Source organism: Anser cygnoides, chromosome 9 (assembly GCF_040182565.1).
Source record: "Anser cygnoides isolate HZ-2024a breed goose chromosome 9, Taihu_goose_T2T_genome, whole genome shotgun sequence".
In the NCBI taxonomy this organism is placed as follows: Eukaryota; Metazoa; Chordata; class Aves; order Anseriformes; family Anatidae; genus Anser; species Anser cygnoides.
The window spans coordinates 8,951,016-8,961,736 of NC_089881.1; positions in this window are offsets into that span (position 1 = coordinate 8,951,016).

Sequence of the window (10,721 nt, forward strand, 5' to 3'; positions counted from 1 at the left end):
CATTGTTAGTCAGAATGCTCTGTTACACTAGTGCTGAAGCTTGCCAGTGACCAGAACTCACCCTCTGAAATAGCACAACAGCAATTATTTCTTCAAAAGCATAGTGAGGAATTGTACTCCAACTCTGTACTCTGGGAAATCTATACATTCTTATAGCAAGGGGTACGAAGGCCACCATTTTTATAGCTGCTTCTCCACATTCATCATAAGCAGTCCACAAACTTCAGGAAAAAATGCGTTTAAGTTGTACAGTACAAGAATATTGCTTTAAGAAAGAATCCTGCAAGTCGCCCAACAGAACTCTGCCTTTCTGAGCAAGAGCTTAGTCTACAGCATCCTCAGTTCCTAAAGGATTCATAGGTAGGGTCTCTCGTGACTTCAGTCTATGAAGATAGCGAGAACAGTAATTCACAACTCCAAACTACCTTTCCAGGCTGCATGTAGCTTGTATGCATATGGCTGCTCTAGCTATATCTACCTTTAGCTACAGCTAAACTCTTACAAGTGTTAAAACTCTTACAACTAGAATCTAGGAGTGTCACTGTTTAAATAAACAAAGGCTAATGAGTCGTGATCACAAACAGAATTAGAGATTCTGGTCACACTTGAACTGCTGGTGGTCTTTGGGATATATGAAGTATTGGGGCTATGCAATTCTTGTCAGTCTGGGCCTCACTTCAGTCAGACTTTTGACATCTCACAACAGCAAGCAACTCTTGGAGGAAAAATGTAGGAAGCTTCAGGACTCATTAGCAAAATTTCATGCCTACTCATGAGGGAGTACTCACCAGCTATGAAATACTGCCGTAGGGAATGCCTGCTGCAGTCACACATACAGGTGGTTAATGCAAAGATATTCACGTTAAATTTAGATTGCAGCTGGTACCAGGCTACCTAACTTAGACACGAGCACACAAAGCTCTGCATGAACTTGCCTACCAGACCTATGGGTTAGGCTTTTATTAGCACAGACCTTATGCTCCCTTAAAGTATAACTCAATTCTTCTAATACACTATGTGGGAAGAATACGCCTTACAGTAACTCATCTGCTAAGTGGATTTGTATGCATACCACCCACACAGCCTCAACCTTTAGAGAATTTTCCACCATATCCTCTCCTATGTATCTCACTGCATTAACTCAATCACTATTTCAGGGTATTTTTCTTTCTGAGGCTATGCTAGGCCAACCTGTTCTGTTGCTAATGGAGTAACTACAGAAGAGCTATCAAAATTCACCCTTTTCACTACTCTATCCACAAATGCAGAATGTGGAAAACACCTTAAATCCATTAAACTCTATTCTTTCACGGTTGGGGCTTTGTAATCATGTGGTGAGCACATCAGAGAAGGTAAATTTCCCTTCCTCCGGCATCCTGTCTGGGAACTGCATATTACCTCTTCCATATTTCGAATAGAAATTACGCTAAAATAGTGTATATAGTAGTCTTTTCTCAACCCTTGCAGTGACCAAGAGAGGAAAGTTGGTTCAGTAATGACATCAAGAGAAGCCTACGCCAAAATGGTGGCTTACACACCACAAGGCAGCCAAGATTAAATGATGCAAAGCATGTTGCAAGAAAATAGCAACACTCAGGTCAGAGGAAAATGACTATGCCACCATGGCAGATGAACTGAATTGTTGTTTCCCATCTGCTGTTGCTCACGCACCTGTAAAAAGGTCTTCCTTTTGCATGTATCTTGCTGTCTACATTGTGAACGTATTTTTTGTTCTTTATACGTGAATTTAATGTATTCATTTAGCAAACTAATCACAGACTACAAAGATTCTTTACCTATGTGTAACATTCAACTTAATATTACATTTCTGGACCCTTGGTTTTGGTAGCATGTATGCTGCCAATATACATCTGGCATATAAACTGCAGATGAACATTCACAGATGGCATAAAATACCTAAGCAAATGGTTTGCCCAAATTTAGATGTGGATGAAATGACTCAGTGCATTGCTGGCAAAGTTTTGCAAATATGTGAAGCTGTACATGGAATATATCTGCAAATAACCTTCAGGCTAATGCCTTTACCCAATGCTTAAGAAAACTTCCAACAGCAGTTGATCACCACCTGAATTGAATTCATATGACTTGAAATTTCATATGGTGTCTAGATATTAGATTTCTAAAGCTAAACTTCTGAGGAAAAAGTATTCATAACTTTCATGCTTTTTTCTTGCATTTGTACATGCATTTACCATAATCACACAGATAAGCTGGGCAAGCTGTTCAGATAAACAAGAGTGTTTCTGCATTTCACTGTTGTACACAAATTATACACATCTTACATAATGCAGTTTTGAACAGTGCATCTCAAGTGTTTAACCACAATTGAAACTACGGCAACTATAATATGTAAACATTAATTAAATATTTTCACCTGTACTAACATGCAAAATGGATGAGGAAAGCTGAAAGCATGTGGCAGAAATAAACAAACATCAGTACCTTTATCAAACAATGAGGTTTTGAGTTTACTCTTTACCATCTGCTGCATATCCTTTGTTTCTTCTGTTCTTTCATCTTTTACAAGATTAAACCATTTTACTTTAAATAAATTCTATTAAATAAATCCTCCATTATACAGTCTTTAATAAAATACCTAAAAATCGAAAACACAAATCCAGTGGGAGAGCCGTGCTGCAGGTTCCAAGATCTTGTCCTTAATGTAAAAGCCTTACTGAAAGCAGGGCTCATTCTTTAGGATAAAATGGCATAACTCCCATCTGGTTGCCATACTGCAGCAATTTGGCAGAAGGGATAACGGATGCTAGGACTCCAAACTGCTCCCACACTCTTTTTCCCATCTCTAAAGGGGCACAGAGCCATCACTGAACTGTTAATGGGTGCAAGATGTGCATTTCTGCAACACTGAAGGCTGTGAGCATGTGCAGGAAATGAGGGGTGGCAAGGCTTTTACAACTAAAGGAACCACTTAAAATTGTTAGTATTCAACTAATGTGTATTTTCCTCCCTTTCCTCAGTAGTAAGGCATCTGTCTTCCTTCTTATCCTCTTAATATGGCCTTGAAATGGCTTGAAGCCTGCAACAGACTAGCAAAGCCTGTGGAGTGAACCGTATTTGTTCCTATGCATGGCTCATCCCTGGGGAGGGTGCAGATCAGACATGGTACAAACCCACCTAAATCACAACTCAAATCAAGCAGCTTCATCACACACAAGCAGACACTAAATGTGTGTGAGCTGAGACAAATGTGCATTTCTCAGCCAGCCAGGTCTTCATTAGTTACCGTAATCTATATTACATTTTCTCTACAACACTGTCTCATTACTCACCATCCTTCAGCAGAAACTAGCATTCAAGAAGGTGTCTTATGACTGTGTCCAAGAGAGACAAGACAACCAGGGAAGGATCGCAACAGGTCTTACAATCTGCCGGCCACAGAACAAGCAGAACACTTTGGCTGTATGAGATGCTGCTATCTGGATTTATGCAAGTAAAGCAGATTAAAATCATTAATCCACCCATCACAAAAAAGACTCACGAAGTTTCAAAGGGTAATCTGTAAAAGCTTTCACAGTGCCCAACTGTGTTTTACATGAAATAATCATTCAAGTGTACACTTGGTTTCATGCAAATGAAAATTGCACTCAAACCTGGAACTAATAACTTCAAGGAGATCTAAGAAGGCATCTGAATGACAAATTAATTTCAGGGAGAGGAAAATCTTGCTGAAACTGTTCAAAGTGTAGTCTACTTCAGTCTTAATTTATCTGGCAGTAAAATAAATACTCCATATGTAAAGCAAGCCCATATGAACTCACTACACAATTTGCGTCTATGGACAAGGTTGGACAGAAGCAGTTAGTTCACCCAGCCATTAGTAAATTCTTGCTTCCAGAAAGAACAACTCCAAAACAAGCTCACTATGCCAAATGTTTCCTCAAAACTGATTCAAGGTCTGTTTGAACCAAACACATACAGCATACTGTGGACAGAGTTGACCCATACAACACCATGGCTGCTTCTCTGGCTACTGAAATTCAAGAGCAAGTGTAGCACTATGTTACAAACAGTTACAAGCTGTAGTCAAACTAAACTCCCCCGGTGCTAAAATATTAGTTATTTTCTCCATTTTCCCCAGCATTGATCCAACTGTGATGTTACCACTATTACAACAGGAAAAAACTCCTCCTATAAGTGATCCCAATGTTAGTCATGCATATAATAAAATTATGTCCAAGTGTGCCCCGAGGGGAAAACCAGGAATGACATTGTTAAAATACCGACTGCACATAACAATTGCTCACACACGCTTCTTACTTTCTAACACAACAGCCTAAATTACACACCATGCTACACTACGTTTTCTCAGCAACCAGATTGCAGTAAAGAATCCTCCAGGACTTCATGCTATTTCAGTCCGGGGAATTACAGTTTTATTCCATGAACTCTACTTCCTCGGCTGCAGCTCTGACAGTTCTGGCTCTTAGGTGTTTTCCAACGTAGAGTACTTTGCGTGACCTCCTTGAAAACCAGTGCTGCATCTCTGAGCACCATCTGTCAGGAGGTACTCTTAAGTCTACTCCTCTGCTTTTGTGGTGCTATTGCTGTGAGTATCAGCAAGTCAGTAAGGCTGCCCCAGGGACCAGCCTGTTAAGGGGCGGAGTTCTGCACAGAAACGGGGACACAGTGCAGCTCCTCTCCCAAACAGCTTTCTGCCCTTCTCCATAAGGATTTCGAACAGTACTGTCCTGCAGATATCACCCAAGAGTCAGCAATGTGTTAACAAGTACTTGATATTAATGGTAAAACTACTAACCTACTGACCTAGCTTAGTTTAAGTGAACAGAAATTTTGTAACACGCCCGGTTACCTGTACAAAGACCAAGAATCTGTGTGCACAGGAAGTGAAATGAACATTCATCTTCTGAAAAATGAGAACTGCAGTGGATTTCTACTGTGCAACTGTTTTTTTTTTTTTTTTCAATTACATCATTACAAGATGCAAATGAAGCCGATGCTCTAACAGATGAGAAACTGCTCTCAAATCAGTGTAGACTTCATCTTTTCAGTCAGAAGCCTATCTTGAGTTATTTAAAATCTTACTGAATTATTGGAAACAAGCCTTATATGTATGCACACTAACATTCTCTAACATCTGTATCCTATTACCATGAATCATTCACATGCTTCAAACTCAAGGAACAATTTGTGTGCAAAGAAGAAATCCATTTGGTTGTATTCCTCACCTAACTGAGGTTCTGTGGAAGTCTCAGCAGCCCCAGAAATGACGTTCTGTCCAAGAATGAATGCCGTGACATCACGTTTCTTGAGAAGCAGCACATAAACAAGTTCTCCCCTCAGCAGCTACAAATCTAATTCTTAAGAAACCACCAAGTTTCTTGTTAGTCTTTTATTAAAAATTCCTAAAATCTAAGTAGACTCCTCAGTACTGTGACTTTGTAAAAACAACAGAAAGAACTTGACCAATTAATCAATGGCTGCTCTGTATTGCTATTAGCTACTCCCACAGTGCACTCAGACTCCCCAGAAGTCAAAAATATCCACGTTGAGGTTAATTCCTCATAATCCTCCAGTACTACACCGTGGCTTGCCTCCTGTTTACAAACAGCCAAAAGCAGAAAACCTCAGAAATGCTGGCCGCCACCTCCATCAAAGAGGTTAACAGACTTAGTGAATCCTGCCAGTATCACGCTGTAAATGGTGCTACTTTATACCTTACTGTTCTAAGCACTAGGCTTGAAATGAAGAAGCCATTACAAAAACATTAAAATCTTTTACTATGCCCCCCTACCACGTTAGGTCACTTCTACCACTGTGATACTGCTGCAAAAGAACATTTAGAAGTTCACTCCTAGAGAATTACTTTCACATTAAAGAAACCCCACAAGTAGTGCTGTATAAAACACCACGCAGAAAAAATGTCCCAACAGGATGCTTGGGAAGAGTGGTCCATCCAGCAATATGACCTGACACTGGAGTCTTGGAGTGGTAATTAACAGTGAGGACCAAGACGGAGCCAGACAGTCTTTCCCAGCTTTTAGCAGGAAAGCTTCCAAGCAGAAGACACAGGAAAAGGAGCCTTTGCATGTTCTCAGTGCAGTTCAGGAGAAGGCAAGGAGCTCATTTTCCCCAGGATTTGCAGAGACTCACAATTGGATTGGCTGTGAAAAGAGCATAGAGAGCAGTATGTTTCTCATGGGAATGCAATGGAGATGGCTAAAACCACTGGCAAAAGACTGGGATTCCTGAAGTATCCAAGTTTAGAACATCCAAGGCAGCTGAACACTCTTCTCCCTACACACATGGGACATCAGTCTCCTGAGGTTTCTGGGAACCTGACCATACTTAGGTTTATAATGTATATATATACACACACAAATATCCATATACAGTCCATAAACCAAGACATTCTACTCCAAGTTTTCCAGCATTGTTGGTGAATTTACATGTGTGAAGTAACCTAAGCATATTCTGAACACACAAATTAAGATGTAAAATCCTAATCTAGTTTGGCAGGTGAGATTTTGAGCTCTAGACACTGACACAAGCTGCACAGTTTGACTGTATCTTTTTCTTTCCCACTCTTGAACATCTATGTTGTTATGAGTTTTTACCACCCTTATCAATACCATCTTACATCTACCTGTAGGACTTGCTATGAAATGAGTTTTGTCAATCTGCTTGTAACATTACCTCCACTCTACCTTCTTCTTGCCACTAAGTAAAGGAAAGAATGAATAAAGCTGAGTCTGAAATAGGCCAGTAACTTGTTAGCTGACGCTGTGTTTAAATGATTCCCGGGAAATAATGTTCATTGGAACCACCACTTTTCACAAATGTTTAGTGCCAGTGCTGAAGAGACAGATTTATTTATTTATTTATTTAACATCAGAAAGCATTCTGTGCAATGATAGTTGCACTGCTTAAGTGCTAAGAAAAACAGTGACAGAGAGGAAGGTTTTAAATGAACCTCCAGTAAGGTTAATTTTCCAGTAATTTAATACACTGAAAACAAAAGGAAGATTGCATCAGCAAAGAACTGCTGTCACAGATTCTGTTAACTTCATTACATCATTATAAAATTTACAGGAAGGAAATCTTGACAGACTAGGAACTACATAGGTCTACACAATTTTATTTGCAATGGAAAAACTAAGTGCTGGAACATATGGAGAACAGAAGACGACCAGGTGTTGAAAAAATGAAAAATGAGATCTAAAGAATGCATCAGTTTCCAAAGTAGTTTTTATATTTGTTCCGTAAAAAGTGTTTTGCTACATAAATATTAAAAAAAATGATTTCCTTTATTATATGCATTATTGCATTACTTTATCACCAGGAGTGTTAAAGTCCTATGAAATATTCAGAGAAAATTATATTGCTGCAAGCTATAACTGGAGGCTATAAAACTTAGTAACATAACAAGGAATACTGCAGTTGTCTCAATAATTATAACTTCAATTAGCATGTTAATGCAGTTAACAGTAAGCCCCAAACTTGCTCAGACTAAGAAAACTGTAAACAAACGCTGACTTCATTCACAGAGGTGTTGCGTTACATCCTGAAGGGTCGTACGATGGGGAAGAGCTACGTAGTCACGTAACTGTCTCCTTTCTCAGCAATACAGCTGCTTGAAACCCTGCTCTGAAGAGACTGTACTAAAGGATGACCGTTTACAGTTCTGCTTATTTTTCTTGCTTTCTCTGTCCTACTGGATTCCATTGCTGTTACTAATTTTCAGCCCAGAGCTCCTGGAAACATCTGCAAATTTAAATGTTTCCACAGAAGAAGTGTTCTTTAGAACTATCACTTGTCATAAAGGTTTAGTGTTAGTGCTGAAGAGGCAGATTTTGGGTGTGGTGTTGTGGTTTTTTTTTTTTCATTTAATATTTGAAATCAAATGGACTGCAAATACGTAAGAACCTTACATACAGCTACTACTTTACGAAGTGGTAATATAGACCTCTCTCACATTGCTTTACACAAGTCTTGACATCTGGCTTAGCAAGTGCTCCTCACCACATAGAATTTAGATTATCAGACCACAATGCAGGAGTTAATGGCATCATCCACAGCAAATGAACGCAGTCTTCCCAACTAACCCTTCCTGTGCTGACAATCAGCTCTCTCATTTCTCACCATCTCTTGGGTGCAGAGCTGCCATGCTCTGTAATCTTTGGGGGAGTGGAAGGGTTTCTGTTTGAGGGAAGTCTGCACAACTTGAAGGAAAAAAACTCAGAGAACCACAAAAACAAATGAAAACCCTTCGCACCTGCCATTATGACGAGTACAACAATGGAAAATTTAGTTCCTTAGCTTCCAAATGCTACCATCTTAGTTGCAGGATACATGGGAACCCATGTGCAAATCAGTTACATCCTTAAGCTGGGCATTTATAAAGATGTAACTGCATGATCCTAAGCTTTCACTACAAAACTCCTCTTCACCGAGATGAATAGCGCTCAGTCTTCTCTCACTGCCTCACGTGTGTACTCACACCTTCCAACCCTGTGTTCAAACACCACTTATTCTTTGAAATTACTACAATGCCTGAATTTTGTCCAAGAAGTCTGCAGCCTTGGGCACGGACTTAGCATAAATACCCCATCCTGCAAAAATCAATATTTGATTGTGCAGCATGCAACAGGTACACACGGAAGCTTTTCAATATTCCATGATTCTGTGAATGTAAGTTCATTAACGTTTTGGTAATTCTTCACTTTTAGTCCCACTTGGGAAAGAAAGCTGGTGCAGTTGCTGTGGGAGGGGAAATGCAGGTTACTGGTGGATTTGTAGTTAGGTTGGAAAAGACCTTTATGATCAAGTCCAACCATCTACCTAAGTGATTCTATGACAATTTTATGTCCTAGTTCACTGCCTTTCCCTGAACTGTCTGAGTGAGGACACTGCATAGGGTGCAATATTCTAGCTGCATACATCACACTTGAGGATTACGGTCCGCTGAATATACCAGTGATAACTGGTAGATCACAAGCCTCCGGAACCCAGTAATGCCTTGAATTCATGAATTGGTCTGTGTATTTCAGCACTGGACTTGTCAAATAGGAGCAAGCACATGGTTCACCATCTGGCCCTCTGTGGACACCCACAAAGTCATAAAGCTGCTGTTCCTGAGAAAAAATTAATGACTTGCTAATGGCTTTAGATCTTAAAATCATCACTTGCACTAATGCTCATTAAGTTCAATACTAAACCTGTCTTGCTAGTCCTATTGCCACTTTATTCTTTTCAAAAATTAATCCAACTGTTTCTAGCTTGCCCAGTCCCCAACCCCAACTAAACTGCTGATTATACAATATAGACCTTGATATACAATCTAAATGAAGAACTGAAAAATGCCTCTATAAAAGTCTTAAACCAGGGCTGCCAAAGAAGTGACCAATAAAACTATTTGAATGATTGCACTTCCCACCACTTTTTACTACCCATTCCCCAGAAGCTGGCAATTAACTGTTCCTTGCACTGATCCAGTCCATCTCCAACTTCTTGCTCAGGCTACTACAGCACTGCCAGCTTTTGCTACATTCCCAGTTATACTGACTTACCCTACTTTTGCTTTGAATGGACCTGTCTGTAGCTTCCACAGCAACTTCATTTGCCACTCAATAACAGAAAAGTCAAGAAGATACTGGCTTCACAATTATCTGTTCTCCCTCAGGCAACTCTACTCTGAGAACAGTCCAACAGCTATGGCTCCAAGAGATTATTTTTTTTCTTATATCGTTAACTTTTTGGTACAACATCCTTATCTGAGGTGCAAATGGGGGACTGATTCCCTGCTCACTGAAACCTCAAGGAAATATAGCATCCAAGTTTTCTCAGGAAAGTAACCCACTGATAATTTTCACTAATCATTCAGGCCTTACTGAGAAAACAAGTATCTGACCTCCAAAAAACAATCAAGATCCATACAGAAAACCACAGCCATGCACTAGGTTAAACACTGCCCTGTTCCAGTTCTCCATGGATCATCATAACATACAATGACCAAGTCCAAAATCAAAATTCACTACAAGCATAAAGAGATTTAACTGACAGGGAAATAGCCTGTTGCAGAAATGCTGATTTCAATCTAATAAGAGCTCTTTCAAAATTCCTTATACTTGCAGTAGTGGCCTTCCCACCTCTTGCTACAGTCAGCATGTCACAGTGCAGCAGATCCACTTCCAGGAGATGCTGAGCAGAGCAAGCTCATCCCTTGCTCCTTACCCAGGAAAAGGAAGAATGCTCCAAGTGCACTCCTATAGGTGTTCCAAAACTAAGCTGGCACTGACTAGACTTTGCTTAATTTCTATGTCCTTCCAACAAGAGGCTGTAGCAAAACATTCTGCCCCATGCCTTGCCAGCTACAACTGTACTATAGCTTCTACCTGTACATATTTATGTACACAGGCATATGCAAGCACATGAATCTGTAACAATTAAGTTATGCAGCTTCATTGGAGCATGAAATTAAAAGTCACTTGGGTTTCTAAATACTCAGTCTTGACTCATTCTCTAGTAGCCAGTGATTGCGTCTCACTACATTTTTCTCAACATAGCCTAGCTTTCAAAGTGCTAAAGAAGGGAAAAGTTAGATAACCAGGACATCAACCTGGATTTCATCACTAATTTGTCCTTATCACCACAGACATATGAAGAATGTGAGCATGAAATCATATGGCAAGAGCACACTGTGGAGACTACCAGCAACTTTG